This window comes from Peromyscus maniculatus, chromosome 5, assembly GCF_049852395.1.
Source record: "Peromyscus maniculatus bairdii isolate BWxNUB_F1_BW_parent chromosome 5, HU_Pman_BW_mat_3.1, whole genome shotgun sequence".
NCBI classification, from domain to species: domain Eukaryota; kingdom Metazoa; phylum Chordata; class Mammalia; order Rodentia; family Cricetidae; genus Peromyscus; species Peromyscus maniculatus.
Genome location: NC_134856.1, coordinates 81,353,936 through 81,359,776, shown reverse-complemented (window position 1 = coordinate 81,359,776; position 5,841 = coordinate 81,353,936). Strand labels below are relative to the sequence as shown.

Sequence of the window (5,841 nt, the reverse complement as noted above, 5' to 3'; positions counted from 1 at the left end):
GATCTTGCTCTGTAGACCAGGCTGGACTCGAACTCACAGAGATCAGCCTGCCTCTGCCTCCTGAGTGCTGAGATTAAAGGGTGCGCCACCACCACCCAGCTACACTTACCTTTTCTAATGCTTACCTCTGTACCACACAAGTATGCACGTTCTGGTTTAAATTGATCTATTTTGGATTCTATACTAATGAAATCATGCTCTGTGACTTCTTTTGCTATTTCTGTATTTTATGCAACATAACATCCATGAGATTTATCCATGCTGTTGCCTGTAGCTGTGGTTGATTCACCTTTATTGTTGAATAGTATTAAAGCTTGGGAACGTTCCCAGGAATGTACTGGAGCCAGCTTGCCCAGACTGAGAACGGATGGTTAAATGTTCATGGGTTCTATAAGCTAATTGATAGAATGTAGGGAGCTTGAAATTGGCCCTGAAGGGAGTATTTACACCATGGAAATTGGCAGGTACTAAGAATTAGAGTTCTTCTCTCTGGTGTTGAACATCTTGTCAGTTACCAGTAACTATATGATAACATATTTGTCTGTTCTACAGTACATAGGAGTTTGGTTTACTTCCAGTTTGTATCTCGGAACATTCTTTTCCATGTGTGCTGGCAGAATGGGCTCCAATTTCTAAGGGATGCTTATATATACTTTAAACTTTTGTTAGACTACTGCTTGTATACTTATACATCATTATGTATCAAATATCAAGGTTGTATTTTCCCAGTTCCTAAAGACATTGAACATTTTTACTTAGGTTGTTTGGTTCGTTCAGTTTTTTTTTTCTTATGTAAAAATATTAGTTCAAATCTTTTCCTGATATTTTGCTTTCTTTTTCTTGCTGATTTTCAGAGTCCGTTATATATTCTGGATATTCTCATACAAGCATGTACTGCTACACACTTCCCTCTACTCCTTTTGTGTCTCTCCCTTGGGGAGTGGTTTCCGGTGCTGTGGCACTTTGAATGAGAATGTCCGCCCCGGTAGGATCAGGCTCGTGTATTTGAACACAACCTTCGGTCCCCAGTTTGTAGCACTGTATGGGAAGGTGGTGTGGTCTTCCTGGGAGAAGTGCGTCGTGTAACTGGGGGTGGGCTTTAAAGTTCATAGCCTTGCCCCATTTCCAGCTCATTCCTTCCGCTTCCTGCTCATGGGGGAGGATGTGATCTCATGACTGGCTGCTTCTGCTGCCCTGTCTGCCACTTGCTGCCATGGTTCTCCACCAGAGGCTCTAAACTGTAATTCCGGATTATAGATGTAACCAATCGTCTTATTAAAATAAGAAACACAGAGCCAATGTAAAAGAGAAAGCCGAGAGGTCAGAGCTCAGAGCTAAAATCTTACCTCCTGTAGCGCTCCTAGCTTCCCTGAGAGAGAGCTACTTCCTGTTTGTCTGTCTTTAAATAGTCTTTCTGTTCTGCCTTCTCATTGGTTGTAAACCCAAACACATGACTGCCTCGTCACTGCCTGTAAGTACCACCCTCCAGGTCTTAAAGGCATATGTCTCCAATACTGGCTGTATCCCTGAACTCACAGAAATCTACCTAGCTCTTCTAACCACCACGCTCTTGCTATGGCTCTAATAGCTCTGACCCCAGGGCAACTTTATTTATTAACATACAATTAAAATCACATTTCAGTACAAATAAAATATCACCATACCAGATAAACTCTTTCTTCCATGCTTTGCTCTAGGTTACAGCACTTTATCATTGTCACAGGCACCATGCTAACAGCAGCAAAAGCTTGTTTAGATTTAATGTGGGTGCGTTAGGACAAACTGGGTTTACTTTGATTTTGTGTGGATGAAATTTACTTGATTCCTTTTAGCCGTCTCGGGAATTGCTTCCTTCCTCTTAGTCTGAGGTCTTAGCCTAAGGTACAGTCTATCAGAAAGTATAGTATATATTTTGAAGAATAGCAAATCTTTCTCTTCATAGCAAAAAAATGTGAATTAGAAAAACACTGAAGGAAACAGGGTGACACACCCCTAAAATTGCAGCACTCAGGATCTAGAGATAAGAAGACACTAAATTCAAAGCCGGCTTGGGCTACCCAGTAAGACCTTGCCTTAAATAATAGTAACAGCATATTAATAATTATAGCTGGAGGCTTTTTCTCCGTCCCTTGGCCACTTGTAAATAATCAGAGGCTTGATATTAATTACAAACTGGCCTATTTCTCAGGCTTATTACTAACTAGCTCTTACAACTTAAATTAACCCATTTCTATTAATCTATGTACTGTCACGTGTCTGTGGCATTACTGGTCTGCTGGCATCTTGCTCCTTAGGTGCCCGGATGGTGTCTGCCCCTGGCTCTACTTTCTTCTCCAGTATCTCTGCTTGGATTTCCCACCTGGCTCTTATCCTGCCTTGCCATAGGCCAAAGCAGCTTTATTTATTAACCAATGGGAGCAACACATATTCACAGTGTATAGAAAGACATCCCACATTAAATAATAATAACAACGATAAACATGTGCTGAATTCTTTATCAGCCTTTCTAAGATCAAGTGTAGTATCTGTTTGTATTGGTTTAATATCTCAAATTCCTCTATCTGAGAACAGTGTATTTATTTGGTGGGTTTTTCCATTTGGGAGATAGAATAAGAGCTTGATCCACTCACTGCATTCATTGTTCTGATATTTCAGTTCTTCCAGAAGTGTGTACCCCTCAGAGTATATACAAAAGAAAAAAGTAACACGGAAATACATTTTCTCACATACTATATTGGTTACACATACACAAATTAACTAATAATTAAATAGAAACCCACCTTTGGCTCCATACCTGACAAGGCTGTGAGGGAAAAGACACCCCTTGCATTGCCAGCAGGAGTGCAAAGTGGTACAGCTGCAGAGGAGTCAGTAACAAAAGCTCACTCTCTGAGTGCATCTTCCTTTATAGATTTGACATCTTTATAAAACAAGATTAGGACTGCCGGGCATGGTGCATGCCTATAACCTCTGCACTCAGGAGGACCAGGCTGGAGGACTGAAAGTTCAAGGCCAGGATGAGCTACAAAGTGAGACCCTGCCTCGATACAAATGGTTTTTTTTTTTTTTTAATTCTAATTATTAAAAAAGAAACTGTGGAGGCTGGAGAGATGGTTCAGTGAGGTCTAATTACTTTCCTATTCTGTAAAGAGACACCATAACCAAGGAAACAAAAAAAAGAGACAAAGCACTTAATTGGGGGCTTGTTTACAGATTCAAAGGGTGAATCTATGACCATCATGGTGGAGAACATGGCAGCAGGCAAGCATGGTGCTGGAGCAGTAGCTGGGAGCTCACATCTGTCTGATCCACAAGGAAAAGATGGGTGGGGTGGGGTCTGGCATGGGGTTGAAACCTCCAAGCCCACTCCCAGTGACACATCTCCTCCATCAAGTTCACACCTCCTAATCATTCCTAAACAGTCCAAAGAGTTACTGGGAACCAAATATTCAAATATATAAGTCTACGGGAAGCCATTCTCTTTCCAACCACCATAGTAATCCATGTTACTGGCTGCAGATCTCTTAGTTAAGCCCTGAGAAATGCATATTCTTTTTTTAAAACTTTTTTTAAAAGATTTATTTATGTATATAGTGTTCTGCCTGCATGTATGCCTGCAGGCCAGAAGAGGGCACCAGATCTCAATACAGATGGTTTTGTGCCACCATGTGGTTACTGGGAATTGAACTCGGGGCCTTTGGAAGAATAGCCAGTGTTCTTAACCTCTGAGCCATCTCTCTAGCCCACATATTTCTTTCAAAAAGAAATGAGGACAAGATATTCTCCCCAGTGGTGGGATTCTTAATATTTCCCAGCATTATTTTCTTTAGGCAGCTACTTTTTCTGATCCTATGTTTGCTAATATTTTTCCCTCCAGATGTAAAAAAAAAAAAAAGACCTGTCCCAGAGGCACAGGCTTCTGATCCCAGCTAATTAGGAGGCAGAAGCAAGAGGCTGTTTGCAAGTTCAAAGTCTACTTGGGGTACAGAGTGAATTCAAGGACATCCCCAGCAACTTAGTAAGATCCTGTCTCAATTGTCTCAAAATGAAAAGTAAAGAGGATTGGGAACATAGCTCAGTTGTATAACACATGCCTAGCCTGTGATAAGGCCCTAGGTTCAATTCCCAATTATAATAAGTGCCTTAAACAAGACAGTAGTTCACTCCTCTTTTCTGTCATGTGAGCATCCAGGCTTCTAAAGAGAGCAGAGGGATGAGGCATCTATATCCCATGAAGTCTTCTGTGGACCTAGGTCTGTTCACACTCTTCTTCACTATTCCATTTCTGATGTTTTCCACCTGCACGGCCAGGATGTTCTTAATGCCATCACCATCACCCACTGAGAAGGGGAAAGAAGCAATGGGCGAGCCTTCCATTTATGTGTTTACCCAAAAGAACCTGCAGCTACTGCACCATCCCACGGGACGGCCGTTAGACACATGGCCGCAACTAATGTCGAGGAAGGCTGGGGACAGTCATCTAAACATGAGGAATCTGAAACTTGAAGGATTCTAGCAATGACTGGAAATGGGGGGATCCTTAGGTATCCCCAAGTTAGCTGAGCCATGAGGTGACCGCATTCAGAAATCCCCAGGCAAGTGGGCAGCAACTTCCTCTTGCCTCTTTCTGGTCTCATTTTCTCCTTAAGTTTTCTTGTCTCCTTATTGCATCTTCTCTTTTAAAGACATTTTTTTTTTAAAGATTTATTTATTTATTATGTATACAATATTCTGCCTGCATGTGTACCTGCAAGCCAGAAGAGGGCACCAGATCTCATTACAAGTGGTTGTGAGCCACCATGTGGTTGCTGGGAATTGAACTCAGGACCTCTGGAAGAGCAGTCAGTGCTCTTAACCACTGAGCCATCTCTCCAGCCCCTCTTTTAAAGACATTTTATTTTACATTTATTTATTTTTGCATATGAGAGTGTGTTATGTGTGTTTGGGAGAGAGTGAGTGTGTGTGTGTGTGTGTGTGTGTGTGTGTGTGTGTGTGTGTGTGTGAGAGAGAGAGAGAGAGAGAGAGAGAGAGAGAGAGAGAGAGAGAGAGTGAGTTTGTATGCCCATGCACTGTATGGGTATCAGAGGACAACTTGCAGAAGCTGACTCTCTCCACCATGTGATCCCCTAAGAATTAAATTCGAGGTTTCAGGTTCAGTGGAAAGTAACTTTACCCACTGAGCCATCTTCTCGCCCCCTGAATCTCCTTTTCTCATTTTGGAATAATAGGTCTTTGAAGGTAGCCACAGTTTTGTGGGGTTTTTTTGTTTTGTTTTGTTTTGTTTTAATTTCTGCCCTCCATCTTAGATTGAAAAATGAAAAGAAAGGAAGAGGAAGGATAAATGAAGAACAGTGAACAGGGTCATGTGTCTCTTTACAGAATAGGAAAGTAATTAGACCTCACTGAACCATCTCTCCAGCCTCCACAGTTTCTTTTTTAATAATTAGAATTTTTTAGAAACATTTGTATCGAGGCAGGGTCTCACTTTGTAGCTCATCCTGGCCTTGAACTTTCAGTCCTCCAGCCTGGTCCTCCTGAGTGCAGAGGTTATAGGCATGCACCATGCCCGGCAGTCTGAAGTTTTCTAATCTTGTTTTATAATGATGTCAAATCTATAAAATAAGATGCACTCAGAGAATGAGCTTCTGTTACTGACTTCCTCCACAGTCTTACTATTTCCTATAGAGGTAATTTTTTTCCTATCTCAAATATTAAGATTATAAAATTCACAAGCTACCATCTTTGTTTTAATATGATTCCTATATACATGTGAAGTACTATAGAGCCCATTTGGGGACATAGTAGTGCAGTCTCTAATAGCTAGACTTGAGAAGTACAGGC

At 41.4% G+C, this 5,841-nt stretch overlaps 1 non-coding gene across 1 annotated transcript; it reads left to right on the top strand.

The window, feature by feature from the left end:
* The first annotated feature begins 2,489 nt into the window (after positions 1-2,489).
* Positions 2,490-2,679, top strand: LOC121829929 (U2 spliceosomal RNA). The gene has a single exon (XR_006072977.2). It is a non-coding gene; the product is annotated as a U2 spliceosomal RNA (small nuclear RNA).
* Positions 2,680-5,841: the final 3,162 nt, after the last annotated feature.